At 48.2% G+C, this 21009-nt stretch overlaps 1 protein-coding gene and 1 long non-coding RNA gene across 2 annotated transcripts in view; both read right to left on the minus strand.

Annotated features, from left to right (window-relative positions):
* NRG2 (neuregulin 2) overlaps positions 1–21009 on the minus strand; it is a 283100-nt gene that overhangs the window by 207906 nt on the left and 54185 nt on the right. The gene's annotated exons all lie outside the window — the stretch shown is intronic.
* Positions 18335–20644, minus strand: LOC137165548 (uncharacterized). The gene is made up of 3 exons (XR_010923419.1): positions 20553–20644; positions 20308–20463; positions 18335–18691 (listed from the first exon to the last, which is right to left on the minus strand). It is a non-coding gene; the product is annotated as an uncharacterized lncRNA (long non-coding RNA).

A 21009-nucleotide genomic window follows, 5' to 3' on the forward strand; every position in this document is an offset into this window, starting at 1 on the left:
AGAAATTATAACAACAATTAAGCCAATCAAGACTATAATGAGCCAGGCAGGTAGCGCCACGCTTATGTCTACCCGATGGGCAGGGCAAGTACTCACGTACTGCCGACTCGCTGCCAGGCTGGGTAATTTGAACTGTCCTCTTGAAGCAGCTTCAGGGGCTGGCTCTAAATAACGGCGCCCGCTTGCTGCCATTGATTCCTTCGGTGACATTCGTTCCCTATGGCAGCTTCAGTCCCTCTCCTAATATCCCTCTGTATCTTTGTGGAGAAGCCTCAAAAGGATGATCAAAATGTTCTTAACCGCTCTAAAGGTGATTACCATGGTGCAACCAGACGTGCCACCTTGTCTTGCAAAACTGTCCGGTCATCCAGGGTTGGATCTCTGCATGGAGAGCTGTAAGTGGCTGCAAGAATTGGCATTGACGATCCATTCAGTGGCACTCTTCCCTCTGAGTTAGTGCTGAAGTAATGGCCAAACTGGTGCTAGCAGACACTCTGCCGGGTTTCCAACGACAGATTAACCCAAGGTCTTGGATCACTTGGTCAGCGATCAACATGGCACTTTTTGCGGTAGCACAGCTGTTAGTTTAGGTTCCCTGTCCAGATTCCATCTTGGGTAACTACAGTTCTGTTTCCTTAACCTCCCTGCTGTTTCAACTTTGATCCAGTTTCCATCTTCATATCCTGACCTGCAGAATTGGTGATCACTGTGAAACAGCTGCTGCATTCCCACACCATTACTGGTCAAAGCATTCTCTATGTTACAGGATCCGCAAAGATGAAAGGCAGCTGTGATTAGCTGGGTTTTTTCAGGGGTCCATTAAATCACAGAGGGCCGTGGTTTGGTGGATGCAGGAGGCTGCTCTGGATTCAGACACGACCTCGCCACCCCCAGCTTGCCATAGATCAAGGATGCCCACTCCCTCTGAGTGCCCCTTGGCTCTTCTCTATCAACTAGCTGGAGCAGCCATCAAACAGATCTCTGCCTGTCTGCATCAAACCATGGAATGTCAGGATCAGGAGAGCCGTGTGCACTCTCTGGCTTGCAAACACTGCTCCGAAGCAGGTCTGCGGCCTCGTTCAACGCCAGGAATGGAAACAGGGGTAGCTACTAGTCAATCAACCCTTTGAATAAGTGCCTAGTGGCTAAAAGCCCATGCTATCGCATGGGTGTGGCAGTTGGGCCAGGTAATCCATCGTCTATTCAGTTTTTCTCATACAACCATGAAATTGTTGCATGCAAATTAGCTGCAGAGTATGTTGGTGATTGTTGAGTTACGCTGATGTCATGATACTCTTTGCATGGTATAGATACATGTCGTACTGTAGCTGTATATGGTATGGGTGTCATTTATAAAGTCAGCATGACTGAGAACTTAAAAATTCAACAGGAACAGACTGCGGATCCCCGTATTGCCTGAACCTGGTGATATTCTGACCAACAAGAGCTCTCAGACACGTGTGTAGCTGTCTCTACCGCTTCACCCTGACTCAACCAGCGGTCAGGGCCCAAGCATTTTTTCAGGCCCAGTACAAACTTGTAACATGGGCCCCTTTCCACACACATACCACAATCCCTCATCCCATACATACAATCTCATGAGCCATGAAAAACTTTTTCCTCATGGTAATGTGGGTTGCAGCCTGGGCCGGGCCCCCCAGGGCCTCTGGGCCCTGGTAAAGTGTACCCTTTCCCCCCCCACATGGGGGCCCTGCCAACAGTCTAGGCTTCAGAGCACTGCACAAACAGGTGACAATCCTGGAATCTTATTATATCAATTAACTATCAGGCTAAATTCTGAACTGAGTCACCTGGGTGTGATTGGGAGCAGAGTCTGCCCCATTGTTTTCATGTGTCATTCATTCAGAAGATCAAATGCACATTACCTCGTCATGTCCTCTGTTTATTCCTTCAGGCTTGCGCGTGATGTCCACCTTAACCTCTCTTGGGAGATAGTCTCACTATGCCAACGAGGAAACAACTGTAGATTTTCAAGTTAACACATTGCTTTCACTGAGAAATATTTAATGCCCAAACACTTAACCATTTGTAACCAATGCACAGAAGGGCCCCCACACAAAATGTAAAGGTGCTCTCCCCTCAAGTTTGCATGTTTTTCACATCTACAATGCATTTGCTCTGACCCTCCAGGAAGACACTCCTTGGAGAACAAGTGACAATGCAAGAACATGTAACTAGAAGAAACTAGGCATGGGGGAAACTTGCAAACACTGTAAAAGAAATATCATCAGAGTACAGTTGAATAAATGTCTTTGTGTGAGATGGCAGTTGTGTTCTGGCTTAGCAATGCCTTTGGTATGAGTCTGAGCATGATATTAAGTACCCAATGTCCCAAGATTAATTTTACTGATGGTGTAAGCGGGGGCACCCCCCTGGCTTTGGCAGAGTAACGCTCGCTCCAGGCAGCGATGATTTGGTGCTCGGAGACCACCTCTGGTCGCCTTTGGTCCTCCTCCATTTGGCAAACCCACCACAATGTTTTCTGCTGATTCATGATCCCAGAACAAATCAACCCTCTCTACAGGTTTGACCCCATTACTTGGCAGGGAATAAAAAATCTGCCTGGAGGCCTTTCTCCTGCAATGATTTTTTTATGGGAAGCAACGCCCTGCTTTTGGCCTGGGCAAAGGGTCCCAAGTCTGGGGAAGTTTGGACACTTTCCTGTCTATAACATTTCCCACACTACCCAGCATGCAATAAAATACAAGGAGTGTTTTACCTCTGGAAATGAACACTGACGTGTCAGGGCCCAGGAACCAGCACAGCCCTGACATGTCAGGCAGGGCCCTTGGGACCCAGCACAACACAGCCGTGTCAAGGTGTCACAGCTCTAGTCAACACCCCTCCCTCTTCGCCACTCACCAGCCTGTTCTGAGGGAATCCAGCAGCTGGATCCTCGAGTGTTTTAAATTCCTAGGGTGTGAACAGAATCTAAGCACTGCCGCGGCTGTAGCGCCTCTGATCACACTCTGCTGAGGGTTGTGACCACACTGCCCACTGCTTGGAACAATGCTGACCCCTCAGACTTCACTCATTGCTTAAAAGAAGCCTCTCCCAGCGCCTCAGCTGTGGGTGGGCTGGGTCCATAGGTTATTTCTTCAACAGGCACGTGAATAGCATCCTTCATGAGCGCACAGACACTTTGCACAGGGTTTGACAACATTATCGCTCTTTCCTTAACAGTCACAAGAAATACGCCAATCCACACATTAATAAAACCTACATGCAGTTCCCTGCCTCAGTTTCCTCACCACTCCAGAGCATTCTTTGGGCTGGGACCCTGTCTAGGATCAGGCATCTTGGCTGCAGTATATGGTTTCAAACATGGAGCCTTCTCCCCCAGCTCGCCTACCCTGACCTTGCCAGTCCATCCTCTTCCCCTCTTCTTTCCAAAATTTCCTGTGTCTCTTTCTGAATCTTCCCCCATGAGTCCTTTTTAAAGGCTCTCATCACAACCTTGGCGTCTTTGTTTTGCTGCTGGTAACTTTCCATTCTCCAAAGCCCGAGACCCATGCAGAGGGAAGTTGGGAAGAACTGGTTTCCCTGCTCAGGCAACCTCTTTAGCATCCCTATTGCGCAGGCATTAAATTCTAACCCCTGCCATTGTCCCAGGGCTGACAGACCCCTGCTAGGCCACGGTGCAGTCCGCATTTACACTGGGGGAATTCAGTGAAATGGCGATTTTCAGAGTCACAACTTCAGTGTCACCAACTCTCGTGACGTCTTCGTGAGTGATCGGACTCGGCTGGGGCTGGAGCCAGAGCCAGCCTCATGATGATGTGAGAAGTTCCAGCCCTCTAGCAAAATCAAGCCTTCAGATTGGCTGATTGCCCCATTTTCCCATCTCTTGGGGCTGAGCAAACCCCCCATCCTCTCTCCCCTGGCAGCACCTGACCTGGGAAGGGGCAGAGGGGAATGAAGAGTCCCTGGAAATGCCCTAGGAAAGATGGACAGGACCCTGCTTCCGCCCCCCAAGCTGGGGAAAGGGCGGGTGAAGAGTCCCAGGAGAAACAGAAGTGAGGCTGGGGGGCTGAAATGATGGGGGGCAGAATTAATTACTGGTCGGGGGGACAAGAAGATGTGGGGTTCGAGGTCCTGCAGCAGAGGCTAAAGTCACCCTACCCAATAAATTGGGGAGAGTTGGCAACACTAATTGCCTCACCCGCACATGGGGGATGGGCAGGGCAAGTTCAAAACCCAAAAGCCATCCCAACAAAACACAATATAGTCTTTTTTGTTAATCTTGTGATTTTGGGGTCAATCTCAGATTTTGGGAGGCCCAATTCATGACTTTTGACATCTAGAAGTTGGCAATATTGTGGCTTCCACATGTCCACAGAGCCAATCAGTGATACTACAAATTTCCTAATCAGCACGTCCTAGAATTCATGCGCTGTACAGACAGATCTCCCCAACTATTCACACAAGGCCTTTGGGAGCCAGCACAACATAGACATGGCAGGGCCTTTGGGAACTACCTGAGCCTGCTGGGACCTCTCCACTACCCTGGTCAGGGAGGCCTTTGGAGCAGGCGCCCCAGGTGAAGGCACTCTCCCATGGGGGCTGCCTGGCATTGCCGTTCTCCACTCCATGCAGAATCTGCCTGCTCCATAGGCAGTGGCACCCATCTGAGCTGCTGCGCTGTTATTCTCCCCCCAGTGACATCACCAGACAGCAGCGGCAAAGAAGGCACCAATCAATGGGCCCGTAAGGAGCCCACTGAGCGTCTGCCCAGTCGGCAGATTGTTTCTATGAGGATCGAGTGATCTTCCTCTCTCCACCCGCCCCCCTGATGTCCACTTCCTCCACCCCACTCCCACAGGGCAGCTGGACTGACTGATGAAGTTTAGGCACAGAGAACTTGAGCACCTGTGGCAGGACACTCAACCTGAGCCTGACCGTCTAGGATAAAAGGAGTGCATAGATGCCTCTGACACAGCACGGACTAAGGCCAAGAGGCCCGTCTTCTTCTCTGCCACAGGCTCGGCTAGACCCCAGCCAGCAGAACTGCTCTCAGCAGACCCTCTGACCAACCCATGCTTTCTCTGTGCAGCCAGCGACCTGGCTACCTCCTGGGCCACAGAGAAAAATCAAGCATAATAACGACCATCTCTGCAGTCCTACGAAAACCCAGCTACCTTGAATTATTCTTCAGGATGGATACTGCTCAGCTCCAGCGCCTTGGCTGAACTATCGCAACCCATTCTACTTGGGTTTGACCACTACAGTGACACAGAAACCACAGCTAGTTCCTCAGGCAGGAGCGGGAGGACCCCAGGACAGTCCACCTCCCCATTGATTCCCTATGCAATTCACAATGCTGACCTTTCACGGGTTAGACTCAAGCTGTCTCGGACACTACCTTCCCATTGTGCCTTCCTGCTACAGCTGAGGGGAACGATGCAGGCAATGACCCCAGGCTGAAACACTTGGTGTTTGGGCATTCCCAAAAAAAAGCTTCCTTCTCCTCTCCCCATAGCTGGTGACCATTTTGCCTGACCAAGGGAACCCAAGCAGCCTTGCAGCCATCTTGCCTGGTAAGAAATGCTTCTCCCCTACCCAGCCAGGGACCACTGGCTGTGAGATTCCCTTCCCACCAAATGTGAGTGTGATCAGACCATGTTGCAAGACCCATCTCCTTGTGCATGAATTCCCCGCAGAGTAACAGCTCAGCCGAGCAACTTCCAGTTCTGCAGAAAGATCACCTCAGGAACTGTAGCTGAGATGATGGCTCTTCCAAGTGAGGGACAGATATTTTGGGCCCTTTTCTGCATATAATTTGGGTGGGTCTTTTATCTATGTTGGTGGCACCCAGACACCACAGAGAAGGGTGTGAGAGGAAGAGCAGGACAAGAAGGACTTGGGTCAGCTGCAACGATTTCCACCTAGCATCAGGCTTAGAACGTTTGTGTCAGGATCTCTGAGAGCAGGCCTAAGACAAACACTAGCATTCAATCCAACCTTCCCAAATCACATCTTTTCCAAAGCCTGAGTGACTGATGTTTTTCCTTTCGTGCAAGCAAAAAGAGCCAAATTAAATTGTTTGACACAACTGGAAAAACAACAAATATTCTTTGGAGGTGGAGACCCAGTGTGGCCCCTGGAGGAATTCTGCCTGGCAAAATTATCAACGTCTGAAAACCAGCTTCTCAACCTTAACTGTAGCATCTCTCGCACACCACTGTAATTATCCCTCGCATAATTGGTGTGCGCTGGAAATGACAGCAGCTTATCTTGTACTTTCTCTTCTCTTCTTATTATCCAATTAACTACCTACTGTAATTATCTAAACATCACTCTTTCTGCATGGAGCTGTATCATTTCTTGACACACTCAGTCGATTCCCAAAGGATTAGGGAAGCGTCCATCTGGAAGCGTTCACATCTGCTGTTGCATGCTTTGAGAGCCAGAGATCTTCTAAAAAAGGCAGCAATGCCTGAATGAGGGATACCTCATTCACAAGCTTTTCCTAGACCTCCCCAACAGCACTCTCGCCTCGGGGTGGAGATTAACAGCAATATTGTCTCCTGTAACAACAAGAAGGAAGACATTTTCCAGTTGTCCTATTGAGGGCACGTGCGGCCTTGCTTGAATAGGAAACTTCATCAGCAATTAGTTTGACTTTACTTTTTTTGTATCAAACACCTTGTCTCTGTCCAAACTGGTTTGGTTTTGGTTGCCCAGGTTCGTGAGCCCAGAGAAAAGAAAAGAAAACCTTATCACAAAATCGAACAACTTTGTTGCCTCATTTCCTTTTGCCCAAGTGATTAGAACAAGTCACATTAATAGCAGTTACTATTCTGTTGGATTATGGGGTTTGTGCACTAGGAATAGTGTGAATGTGCCTGCTGGAAACAAGTGGTAATACACCATCAGGAGCAGAAAAATCAAAGATGGTTCTATGGGGTTGATCCAGCAGTTCTTACTTCAGCAAAACTCCCATCACTATCAGTAGGGGCTGGGGAATCAGGCACTTGAAGAGTCCTAGTAAATGTAAAAGATTGTCACAGTCCATCCTACGTCACCACCTATCTGCCTTTAGATTCCATGTATCATATACCTATGTCATTGCAGGAGTTTCTGCAGCACCCATCACCGTGGTTTCTGGATACTTGTTAGAAAGTTAGATGCAATAGAGAGCACATGCTCTGCTCGGCCATAGTATTGGTGTGTTGCCTTCCTGGACATTAATGAGAAGCTAATGAGTAAGCACAGTAAGCAATGTTACTCGTGACCATATGCTGCACACCGATCTTGGCCACTGAGAATCTCCACAAGGGAAGGAGGAGGAAGGCTCCCCTCATTCCACCCAATGGCAGTATAGCCATTCCACAGCCTGTTTCCCATGGTCCAGCAAGATACCAGAGGATTCCCACAGTGCTGGATCTCCCAGCCTATTCCCATCCCACTCCTAGAAAGCTCCTGTACATGGTTGTACCATGAGGCCCCAAGAGCTCCTGCTGTCTTGGCCCCCTCCCATCCCTACCCAGTGGAAACATTGCCCCAGCAGAGTGGGGGAGAACAGCCAATAAACCAAAGCAGAGGCATGTGACAGAGAGAGGGATTTTGCCTAACAATACCTTGAGCAATGAGCATGATGCTAAAGGCAGATTACAGCAGCCTCACATTCCAGACACTAGGAAAGACCTTGCAGTCCAAACACGCTTGAACTTGCTGATAAACCTGTTGCACCAAAGCAGGCGAAGGAGTTTGGCTGAGCAGCAGGCCCGATAACGCCACCGCAATAAATATTAATGCCTGTTATCAGCCCCTCTGTGTACCTCTAATACCGCTAAAGAGATCAGCCCTGTGCAGTCCCACAGGGAGAGGAACTTTCCCCCCATCAAATGGTTTGTGTCAGCCTGACACCAGACGCCTCTGTGTCTCACTGTGAGAAGGAGTTTTATGGCCTTCTGCCAAAATTAGTTTATAACCTGTGGCTGGTACCAGCAATTGCAATGTCTGACTGAAAGGAAGGTGCCTGGATCACAGGTCCATGATTACTATTATTATATACGTCAGTATAGGAGCTAACTGTATTATGCCTGCTGCTTCATAACATCACGTATCATCATATTAACCCCTCGTGTTCAGGACACAGCAGAGATCCTCTCTCCTGACTGAGGCACTGCTGAGAGGTTCTATATATTCCTGAGACAATATCTAGTCTATTTCCACCCTGGCCTGGGCTGAACAGAAAAAAATTATTTTCATAGGAAATGTTGCCCCATGAGACTATCTTCTAAGGCTCAGAGTCATGTCTATGCATTTATCCTGCTGAAATAACAACATTTTACATTTTTCAACTGAGGATCTTATAACTCTGCAGAGGCTTTAATTATTTTAAGCCAAACACTAAAATATTCACAAGTATTATTCCTATTTTACACTAGGGTGAACTAAAATATAGGGAGGTGGGTAAACGACCTAAGGTCAGACAGTGAGTTAGTGGCAGTGGTGGGAATAAAACCTAGGAGTCTTGAATCCAAGTGTGCATCTGTAATCACTAGGGAAACACTGCCTCCTTATACTTTATGTTTAGTTAATATTGCTACCAACCCAGCCTTAAGCCATCTCCAGGATCTGGGGGGTGGAAAGGCGGCTTAAAGACACCTTTGCCCTCAACCCACGTACACACTTTATAGTTAACACAGTTGAAGTTAAGCACATGCTTAAGTGCTTTACTGAATTAGGGTCCCAGTGAGCAAGTATTTGCCTCCCAAAAAACTACAGACTTCTCAAATAAAACACTGTCTAGGAAAATCAGTGAACAAATAAAACAAAGAAATCAAAAATAAAACAGCGAGATAAGAATCAGAAGAGCTCAAAATGAATGTGGAAGCTCCTGAAAAACCCGCATTCACATCTAACATGATAACACAAGGATTGTGAGCCATGGGAACAAGCCACCTTCATAAGCAGGCATGAGTTTATGAGATCTGCATTCAAATATTTCAGATGATAATGCCATCTCATAGCCCTGCAATGATACAGGGCTTTAGACGACACGGCTGCTGTCTGCAAAGAGTGGATGAAGTTCTCTTGCAGAGATCAAACCAGTAGCTTAGGATGTCAGTCTAGCCACAGGGCCATTCTGGGCATAGGATTCATGATGTGTATGATATTGTACTCACCCAGGTTAGACTGGCAAGCTGAGATGCTCACAAGAGAGATACAAGCACTGAGTTTTACAATCTCAGCTGAAAATTTTCTATATCTTTTTTCAATGACTTTTTCATCAAAATGGACATTTCTTCAGGACATTTCATTTTCGATGAATTTTTTCCCATTTCAGTCAAAAAGCCCAAATTTGTCAACTGAAAAATTTCCATTTTTTTTTCACTGAGAACCTGAAAAATGGCAAAGAAAAATGCAAACAAACCCCCCAAAAATGATTTTCATCAAGCTCTTTTCAAAACCAACATTTCTTGCCTAGCTCTAGTTACAATAAACCACATTAACCTATTGTTTGATCTCTAACCATGAGGGAACATGTTTACTAAAAAACTAGTTTTTACTCCCATTGATTTCAGTGGCTCTCCTGCCTGAGCAAGGACAAGCTACAAACTGAGAAAGGACCACCAAGTTTAGAAGAAAGTGCTGCTACTCCTGTCTGCAGCATTCTGAGCTGAAGAGAGGTTCCATCACTGCTCTCCATCTCTGCACTGAGATCATCACTGCAGGCTGCTCAATGAGCTCAAATCCCAATCCTGTGGGAAAAAGGCCGTTGGTAAATTGATGCCCTATTCCATGAGCCCGGCATTAGCATGGAGTACTGCCTCATTGTCAACATCCTGGAAGGCTAGGGGCAGGGACTCTGCAGAAGCCAAACACTCTGCTAGTGTCTGGGAGACCTTAGAAACATAGAAGATGAGGGTTGGAAGGGACCTCAGGAGGTCATCTTGTCCAACCCCCTGCTCAAAGTAGGACCAACCACAACTAATTCATCCTAGCCAGGGCTTTGTCAAGCTGGGCCTTAAAAACCTCTAAGGATAGATTCCACCACCTCCCTAGGTAACCCATTCCAGTGTTTCACCACTTTCCTAGTGAATAAGTTTTACCTAATATCCAACCTAGCTCTTCCCCATTGCAGCTTGAGACCATTACTCCTAGTTCTGCACATACTACCACTGAGAACAGCCTAGCTCCATCCTCCCTGGAACCCCCCTTCAGGTAGTTGAAGGCTGCTATCAAATCCCCCCTCACTCTTCTCTTCTGCAGACTGAACAACCCCAGTTCCCTCAGCCTCTCCTCATAAGTCATGTGCTCCAGCCCCCTAATCATTTTTGTTGCCCTCCGCTGGACTCTCTCTAATTTGTCCAAGTCCTTTCTGTAGTGGGGGCCCCAAAACTGCCAATACCAGTGCCAAATAGAGGGTAATAATCACTTCCCTCGATCTGCTGGCAATGCTTCTACTAATGCAGCCCAATATGCCGTTAGTCTTCTTGGCAACAAGGGCACACTGTTGACTCACGTCCAGCTTCTTGTCCACTGTAACCTCCAGGTCCTTTTCTGCAGAACTGCTGCCTAGCCACTCGGTCCCCAGTCTGTAGCTGTGCATGGGATTATTCCGTCCTAAGTGCAGGACTCTGCACTTGTCCTGTTGAACCTCATCAGATTTATTTTGGCCCAATCCTCCAATTAGTCTAGGTCACTCTATCTCCTATCCCTGCCCTCCAGTGTATCTATCACTCCCCCCAGACACCTCTCTGAAGTGTCTGCAATTTCTGAATTCAGGAAGAATTTGGCGAAATGTCAACAAATGACTGAAATCTGGGTTACAATGCTTTCCTGTTCACCTTTCAAAATGTCAAGCAGGTACGAAGAGTCAGGAGGGTCGGAAGATGTAACATGTCACGGGACAGAGACAAGGTCTGGTTTCAAAAACGCTGACATTCCAATGACAAACAGAAACGATTTTCTGCCAGTTTCCCCGAGGAAATGTTTTCCATTTTCCCACCTAGTAACTCCAGCATGCATGTTTCGATCCATTGAGTAGTCCAAGTATATTGATCTAGACAGGGCGCTCATCGTAACACAGAATAAGATTTGCTAGAGCAGCCTTGCAGAACTGTCATATAAAAGGCACCACGTCAGGCACCATGGCCGCTCGCCTGCCCTTCGTCATGATAGCTGAGTGTAATGACAAAAATTACGTTAACAGAGCCCATTAACAACAAACAGAAAAAATCCTTCCACCCAGATAAGTGAGTGAGCAGAATCTTGCAAAGAGAGCTTAGTGCATCTCTTCAGGCACTGAGTACTGTACGGCACATATACCCACAAGCAGCAGCTATTTTAATCATGACCTTAGTTTTAAAAATGCTAGATGTGTGTTTGCCTCACAGTCTGTACGACAGAGTGCATCGGCTGATTGGGACCCCTCCCCCTCCCCCCCCCGGGACAAGCATTTATTGCTAGTCCTGTTTATCCCAGTTGTTCCGTGGCAATCCTGAAACTTGCAATTGTGTGCATTAACACATCAGAATGCAATCACACACTGTGGTGGGCACAAACCATTGGTGACTTTATTTTATGTCAATATTACAGGCTTTGTTACGTTTGGATTTCAGTAACAGCCATCCAAGGATCTCAAAGCACTTACAAACCTCACTGAATTAAGTCTCACTCTCCCTGCGTGAGCCACGTGATAATATTTCTATTTTACAGCGGGATCAGCTGAACATCAGAGGCCAAGATTCTGACCCCTTTTCTCGCAATGAGTAGCACTCTACTCCAGACATAGTCAGTGGGCCTACCCATGCTGTAAGACAGGAGTAATTGGAGCAGTATTGTTTCCTTGTCTCCCTGTATTTTTTGTCATTTTCACCTCTTGGTTCTCATCTTGTTCTCTAGCTGTAGCTTTGGGAGGCCGCTCTTTTTGTTGTGCTTGTGTACAGTGCAACCAGACACTGATCTATGGTCTCAAGTTGCAGTGGGGGAGGTCTAGGCTGGATATTAGGAAAACCTTTTTCAGAAGGAGGGTGGTGAAGCACTGGAATGGGTTACCTAGGGAGGTGGTGGCATCTCCATCCTTAGAGGTTTTTAAGGCCCGGCTTGACAAAGCCCTGGCTGGGATGATTTAGTTGGGGTTGGTCCTGCTTTGAACAGAGGGTTGAACTAGATACATCCTGAGGTCCCTTCAGACCCTAATCTTCTATGATGGGATCCCAAGGCAATAACACAATTAATTGATTAATAATAACACCAGAACTTCTTATTCCTTGTGTTACCATGGCACCAGTCAGAGAGCAGGCCCTCATTGTGCTAGGCATTGTGCAAACACAGAACAAATGACAGACCCTGCCCCCAACAGCTTCCAGTCTAAGTCAAGGCGACAGGCAGCAGAGCACATGGAAACAATGAGACAGTTGTGGTCAGGAGCCTCAGCACATCAAAAGCCTTACCACTGGCAAGAACCCAGCCCCTGAGGAGGCCATGGCAAAGCTGAGCAGAGCCCCACTTGCCTGAAGATATTTCTCTCTACAGGCTCTTTCACAATTTGAACCCGTCACCTTCTGGGCCCAAAGCAAGATCCAGGCTATAGATTGCTAGAGCAATGAGCTGCCTGCTCAGCCTGGTTGGCTTACAATGGTTGCAAAAGCAACCAAGCCTGTAGATTCACCAACCCTCCCAGACAACATGTCACTGCCATGGGCCTCATTCCCTCTCCAGAACAAGTGCTGCGCTCGGCAGACACCTGGGCTGATTTCACATTTTGCTCTCAGTCGAGCAGCTGGCATGAGACATCTCCTGTCACTGCCCTGGATTCAGCTTTGGAAGCGGTGACCTTTTCATCCATTCAGCCGCTCATGAAGCTCTGCTGTAGCTGGGCTGGAGAGGAAACGAGGAGATTCTCTTGGAAAGGCAGAAGCTTGAGACACACCATGAAATGCTGCTGCATCCTGCCTGCTAAATTACACCGGTGCCTGGTGGCATTTCATTTTTGCTACCCCTAGTGAAAGACAAAGGCAATAGCCAATGATAAATGTATGTCAAAGAGTAGGTACCTTTATACGTCCAGTCATCACAATTTTAACGTCCCTGAAGCTCATGGACCAACACTGTGCTCTGCACCAAATGAGACATATTAAGGCCTTCTCTAGTGAATTTATTAGCACCATCACTTTTAATGCTCCTTTTTATACATCCAGCCACATTATTTGCTTGCTTTGCAGTTGGCACTATGGCCCCCAGTTGCCCACTGAGCTCACGGGACTGCTAGCAAGATTTAGAGTGTTTCCCTACCGAGTAATCAATTCAAATCCAGCCTGAGCTGACAGTGAGCAGAAGTTATAATAATACTTGGCAGCTTCTCTACAATGAACTGGTGGTGTCAGGTGTCCACACCACAGTTGGCATTTATTGATCAAATAAAAGGAGGCAGACAGAACTGAAAGCCCTGCTCTATCTAATACAACAGGGCTGCCACAGCAACATGGCTGCGTGCAGCCAGCCTGGGTCCAGTTTATCCAGGGTGTAATTCCAGTGTAGTTACACCAGGATCAAATCTGGTCCACTGGAAATTAAATGCAAAAAAAGCAAATTAACACTCTAATAACGGGCCTTGTTTGCACTTACATAATACTAAAATTATGCCGTTAAAGTCACAAGTTAAATAATGCAAAATCTGCGGTTACAGTCACATTCAGTCTGGTGTGCTGCACATCCGGTATTTTGCGGTATGCATTCAGAGCCATAAAGCAGAATATATGGTATGGGGCTTAAAATTAACAGGACTTGCAAACACTCCACATGTACAAAGGTGGAGGGGGGTCTCATTAAATTGCTGATGGAACCTTAACGTTTGCATTTCCTGACTCTCAGGCTGCTGAGTACGCAGCAGCTGCAACACTGAATTAGCACAGCTCTTTGCAATTCGTTTTCTAGAACCTTTGCGTTTTAAAGGAGAAGTGAAAAGCAAAACCAGAGGCAATGCAGCCAGATGCTTTTTAAAGGGAAAAGCTGCTCTGCTTGCCTCCCTTATCCTTTCCATACAGGCATGCACCCTGCTGAGCAGTGGCCCAGCAGAATTTGTAAGCGCCTACCTTCAGGGCTAGCTGGCTTGCAGGTCTTATTGGTTCCCCAGCTTTGGCAAGGCACAGCTTGTAAATTCCTTTAACCAGCCAAAGCCCTGATCCTGCAAAGACTTTTGCACCCATGAATGATCCCATTGCCTTGAAGCACATGCTTCAATCTTTGCAGCACGGGCGCCTAGCTGCACACTTGCTGCCTGCTCCCAGCAACACCCAGTCCCAAGGACAGCACTCGCTCCTGAAACAGTCCCTCAGGGGACTGCAACTCCCTCTCTCCGGGGATGAATGCCACTGCCTCCAGGCATCTGTAGCTCGTAGGGTACGCAGCAGCATGGCTGCTAGCCAGCAAATGCAGGCAAGGAGGACACCAACCCAATGCTCCTGGAGCTCCGCAGGCTGCCCATCCCTTTATGAACTGAATTTAAGGCTCGAATCCCAAACAACTAGGTACTCAAAGGGCTGGGTTCTCAGTCCAAAAGATGCCTGGTTTGAAACCTCATGAGCACGTGAAAGCTGGGTTTTAAAACAGATAGTCCCTGGGAACCTTTGCTCCAGCAGTCACTACAGACAAGGCTCAGGTGCAGCATCAGCACAACTGGCCCATGCCCCCAGCCCTTGCGGTCATGTGATCAAACCAAATCTCAGCTTTCATTTTTTAAAAAGTAATTTCTATTCCATGTGGCTGCAAAGAAAAGCTTGAAATTGTGACCAAGCATAACTGATGCAGCAGTGTCTGCCTGAGTCTGCAGAGAGCCTGAGAATCGCTCCAAGAGGAGTGAACTGCCCCATGCAAATCAATGGGGTATTAACTCTAACACTCACTGCTTTGGGGGTTCTGTCTTAACCACCCCAGTTCAAGACTTATCCCACCCACCCAAACAGAGCACAGCAGACAGGATGTAAGTCCTGGGACCCCTTGCAGGCACCGCTGCCTCTCTGGTGGGAGAGGACTCTGCGGCATCCCCTGCAGATCCTGAGGCAATGGGGTCCAGCTGTTATTCCACGTCTGGGAGAGGAAAAAGGCCCCATGCTGCTGGCCCGGCCTCTCTGGGAGAGATGGGAAGGTCCCCATCACTGCCATGCCAAGTGGCGAGGCGGGGCCATGAAGCAGGGCGGAACCTAGCTGTGGTATGCTGAGTGCCCAGGGTTGCCTTGATAACACAAGGGCTAGAAATGACCGGTCTTTGGACTGGCACCCTGGAGTTTGGCAGCTTGGTGTAAGGGCCTGTTCTTAGACCAATGGCTGAGACCCCGACACAACCTCTTCCTGCCCCATCCCAGCCCACTTCAGCCAGCAAAAGTAAAACAATCAGACAGCCAGTGAGGGTTCGGCAGAAACAGGAGGCCAGATTCAAGGGCGGCTCTGGGGAGGCACATCCACACCAGGTGGGGAGCCTGCAACCACACACCTGGCAGCAGCAGGCAAAGCTGACAGAACATGGAGCTAAGTGGAACAGTCAGCACCAGGTTATGGGAGCATGGGCCAGGGAGGTCCAGCCAGCGTACAACACGAGATGGAGAAGGATCAATGGGAAAGGAGCAAAATAATCCTCTCAGCTGCTAATGGGACATGGGAAGCAACCACAACTTCAGAAAGAGAGAAGTACAGCTTTGCAGTGTTGTTTCAGTTCTGCTTAATTAGGAGCGGTCGTAAGGACTGCCCACTGAAAGCAGTTTAATCAAACTGGCTGCAGCCTGCTGCTACCTTCGTGCCAGGCGTGAGCACGAGGATTTCAAAAGCGTAAAAGCAGGAGTTAGCTATAGAGAACACAGGGAATTCCTACATCTCCTCAGGGGCTGGCAGGAGAGGGATGCTGCACTGACACCTAGTGCTGGGATGGGAAAATTCGCAGTGTGTGATCTGTTCCCCTGGGCTCCGCTTTGGACCTACACAGACCAGGGGCCATGAGATTATGATGCTGTGGACTTCCCTGTTGTGGGTTCAGCCATTACGAGTTACTTTACATGAACGCTGGGCCAGTGATACTTGATTAATGATGCATTCTGTGAGCTCCAGGGCAAGTGCTCAGGAGGAAGGTATGTTTTGGAGCAGAGGCTATAGAGCCTATAGCAGGGCTGGAAAGCAATCGATATGTTGTAACCCAGCAGTGGCTGCCATTCAGGGGTATGCACCAGAATTTAAATGTGATCCCTTTTGGAGGGGCACATTAAACACACACATATTATACACAAACCCTATCAACACACGCACATACATTATGTGCACAGAAACAAACAGCAGCACACTCACCATTTCAACACAACTCCATGCATGGTGGAGCCATCTGAATAAATGTATCTACAAGTACTTAGCTGCGATGCGGGTCACAGAGCTCCACCAGCCCCAAGGCTGTGGTGGGGAGACAGAGAGAGCTCTGGAGGAGTTCTGTGTCCCTGCCTGCCCCCCCTTGTGCATGCCCCTGCTGCAGTTAAATGCTGGCTGTGTTTAAGTGGGTGGCCTGGTGCTTTGGGATCTTTTGGCATGGAAGGCAGTGTGCTTCATGCTGACGAGTGGAGCTTAATCAGCAGTCCTGGGCAGCGGTAGCGTAGCGAACCATGCAGGTGAACGCTGCCCAAAAGGGACTTCCTCTACGGAGAGAGGAGCTCAGTCTCTATTGCCTTTTCAGTCTTTGGTCTCTCTGCATGAGGGTTTTAAGCATCAAACCTTGAGTGGGATCCTCAGGACGCTAGCAGGCAATTTGTACTAACCCCTCCCCTGAAGAACAGTGCATATGGGCTACTGATGGGCACATCACACCTCACTGTCGGGCAATGAGTCAGTGTCACTGGTCTCCTGTCTGTAACGTCCCTTCCTTTGGGCCAGAGCCCATTCCCTGCACCACACTGGTGTCCAGGGCTTGGTGCTCAGCTAGTGCAGGAAGGCTGGTGAAGGGAAGGAGTTCTCCCTCCAGGCCACAGTTGTGGGGTTTAATCAACAGATCCATATAGTCCAGCATACACCGGCTCTGTCCCTCCCCAAGCACAGGTAGTAAAGAATACAGAGCCCTGGGAGGGCTCCCGTAACCTGCCCCATTCCTGTGCAGCACAAATCACACCCATTATGCTGCCCATAGAATCAGAGTGCATGCAGGGCAGTTTGAATGGAAGGGTGGTGGGGTTAGATCCTTTTAATAAGCATTGGGAAGTGTGACCAGATGTCCATACTCTGATTATGCAGCTGCACAGATGGCAGAATAATGTGACTTAAATAATAAATAACTCAGCACTTTTCATCCCAAGAAAGCGCTTTACAAAGGAGGTCACTCCCTTCATCCCCATTTTGCAAACTGGGGCCCAGGGAAGAGAAGTGACTTGCCGAGGTCACTCAGCAAACCAGTGGCAGAGAGTTAGGAACAGAACCTGGAGTCTCCCGGCTTCTAAATCTATGCTCTGTCCAGTAGGCCACCTGGCCTTTTGGCCACAAAATGGCACCTCTGAAATGCTTCGCAAGCACCAATTCTGTTTCCAGATTATCCACCCAGATTCCAGGGGCTGAAAAAAATATAAAAATAACAAGAAAAAGAATCACTGAATCATTTTTTTTAAATATCATGGAATTTACTGAATAAATGATTCATCAAGCAATACTCGACCAGCTCCAATCACAAGTAGTAGGGGAAGCCTGAAGTGGGATTAACAAGAAATGGAAAAGGGTTCAGATGGAGAAAGGTTTCCACACAGGCTTGAATTTCCCTTTTCCTTATTCCAGGCCATTGTTCCTCTTCATGACCCCTGTGGATCCCTGTGAAAGGTGTCTCATAGGAGCCAGCCAGCCACCAATCTTGCCATCATTCAGCTTCGCACACAGCAGGCTCCAACTACATCCTGTGCTGTCTTTCCTGCATGCATATTGCATTCAACTGGGCATCTCCCACTCAGCGTCCTCTCTACCCTGTAGGTTTTTATAAACTGCCACGTTGGGGGGAGAGAAAAATCTGGTCTGGATCTTGCTAGGTGTGTTGTGTATCCGGTTGAATTGCAATCACACACACTGAGAGTACAAAGAGACCCAATATGCTACCTCTCCTTGTGCACCACTGCAGTCCTGGAAAAATTACAGCCATTATCTCAGGAGGATATTTGAAAAGAGACAGCAGACGAGCACTTATTCTTCCAGCATCAGGGCACACATCATTGCACGATGCATTTTTTATCCATCCAGCTACCTGCAAATTATCCCTTGTCCTTGTCCATTAACTCCGACACGTACACTCATGCATACACAAGGACGCGCAACAAACGCATCAGCCAAAGAAAACACTGGCAAAACAAACAGCTTCAGGAGAGCGGATGGCTTTTATTTTGCTGACTGTATCCCCACAGAATACACTGGAGATTTTGGGATGTTGGAAGCACACGCAGCCGTTGTATACAGCACAGAGCTGGGTAAATGGTTACACAAGAAAAGGATCAAAATGGATAACAAAGGCAATACAACAATATAGCCCAAAGAGAAAAAAATCCAACCCCATGCATCTGGAAATGATCCCACCTCCCTAGCTCTCAATCAAACAGGCTACTGACAGTCTCAAAACAACAGTGACGTGTTTCAGCCTTATTGTCTCCTTCAGTCCTTGTTCACCATCTCTTTGGTTCCGTAGAGAATTCGTCCTCTTCCTTCCTCACGTTTGTTCCTAGGAAATTAAAAAGAAAATCATGACACCTCATAGGACACACAGGGCTTCCTCACTGCATAGGGTATTTCCCTAAATGCCATCTGTACATCAGCTGGTGCGCTGAGGTTTCAGCTGACCAGGAAATGCAAGAGCAGGTGAGTCCAAGATGACTAGTCCATCTTGCTGCAGGCACATTGGCCATTCCTATTATACAATAGCAGCTCCTCCCTGCTTTCCTTGCTCTTTCCCTGCCTAACATGGTGATTTAAGAAGCACCATTCCCCAAATCATCAGACAGGATAAACATTTCCCAGCACCTGCTTGTGATGGCATCATGTTCACCCACTGTACAGCAGTGAACTGTTGATGACTGTTCATGGGGAACTACTGGGCTTCAAGAGCTAGGATCTCCCTACAGAAGTCACTGGCATGGGGACGACTAGTGAGCAATCACATCCCATTCCCTACCATTGGGATTTAGTAGATCAGCTACTGGATTTTGGTTGAACTTAATAAAAAAACTTTGCACCTCTCTCGCGACTTTCTTTCACGGAACTCAAAACTCTGCCCAAACGAATCAAGTTACAAAACGCCCTTTGTAAGGGATCATCATCCCCATTATACATACGGATTAAACTTTCCCAAGTCCTTGTCCAAGATGGGACTATAATATCAGGAATCCTTACTCCCAGTCCCTGCTCATGATAGCGCTAGCTAGATCTGACCCTAAACTGTCCTACAAGTGCCGACAGGTCATTCGTCAATATCTATCATACACAAAGTGAAGCAAATATTGGAATGGTGTACACACTCAGGAGGGAGTGGGTAGGATGGGCCAAGGGTGCAGCATTCAGGCGAATGGGGTGGAAGTGAACAAATAATGCCTGAGGTTCTCAAAGAGCATGTCCTAGCAGTGTGCTGGTGAGGTTGTCTCATAGACTTTAAGGTCAGAAAGGACCATTGCAATCATCTAGTCTGACCTCCCACACATTGCAGGCCACAGACCCTCACCCACCCACTTCTGTCATAGACCCCTGACCCCTGGCTGAGTTCCTTCTTGGATCTTGATTTAAAGACTTCAAGTTACAGAGAATCCACCATTTACTCTAGTTCAAACCAGCAAGTAATCCATGCCCCAGGCTGCAGAGGAAGATGAAAACCCCCCAGGGTCTTGGCCAATTGTCACCCAAAGGGAGAGGTGGAAATCTCCACACCTGCATTCAGCTAAACCAAGGCTGGACTAAGCTTTGAACAATGCACTGTAGGGAACAACCCTGCACCACCTAGGTGGACCAATGAGCATGGGGAGGTACTAGATCTATCCCATCTCTTAGCCCTGGTAGTCTGTCTCGGCACAGAACCAAGAACCACTTTAAGAAACAAACCGAAAAGCAAGACCATTGGGCGCATGCAGCGAAGACAGGTGGAGTAACACAACCAGTGTTTCTTACAAGCTGTCACCTTAACGTTATTCCTCACTCAGCTCATTTCTCATCTCCTGCAGGAACCATTTGGAATACATTTAAAATGCTGGCTGCAGCCTCAGGTCCGGAGCGCTGACCACTGCTCCCAAGGTGTTAACACCCATGCTGTCACTGGAGCTGCTAGCTGTTGCTCTCTTTGGATGGACTCACCTTGTCTGCTCTGACATGTCCCATATGTGGCCTGCTGACTAATTATACAACAGCCGAATCTGGGATCTCAGACACCAAGAGGGCAGTTGTAGATCCACTGGGCTATCCTTCCCCTCCGGAACACCAGGGACAGAGGCAGGCAGGGACCACCCATGTCTGAAAGAAAAAGAGATGGGACACATGTCAGTTCCTGCCTGAATGTCTGTTGTTCCTTAGGATCAGATCGTTATTTTGAGCGCACTTACATGAGAGATACCATAGCTGGGAGTCCTACCACTGCTAAATAGGGACATGTCTAGGTCCCATCCGGGTCGCCGAGCACAGATGGGGCTGCAGGAGAAGCTTCTGGCTCTTGGCGCTGTAACATTTTTGTGGCAACACTGAGAAAAGTTGCAGAAGACATTTTCCTTTCGGAAATGTTGCCAAACTGTTGGGGCGCTGCCGATGATGAGCTGCAAAGAGAGCTGAGGCAGGGAGCGGAGCTTGGCTTGCCAAGGGTGCTGGGGCAGCCAGACCCGGGGTTTAGGGAAGAGGAGTTCTGAGACGATGATTGTATTGCTTTTTGGAGCGGAAAGGGGAGCGGAAGGAAGATGGGGAGTGCAGGACCCTGACATGGGGGTGATCCCATTACAGGGGGATCAGGGGAGAATTAGAGCCATCAGAGATCAAAAGGACCAGTTGGATCATGGAGGCCTGGTCCTG

The sequence above is a fragment of the Emydura macquarii genome, unplaced genomic scaffold (assembly GCF_026122565.2).
Source record: "Emydura macquarii macquarii isolate MOO-44397 ecotype Brisbane River unplaced genomic scaffold, CSIRO-AGI_Emac_v2 contig_2768, whole genome shotgun sequence".
In the NCBI taxonomy this organism is placed as follows: Eukaryota; Metazoa; Chordata; order Testudines; family Chelidae; genus Emydura; species Emydura macquarii.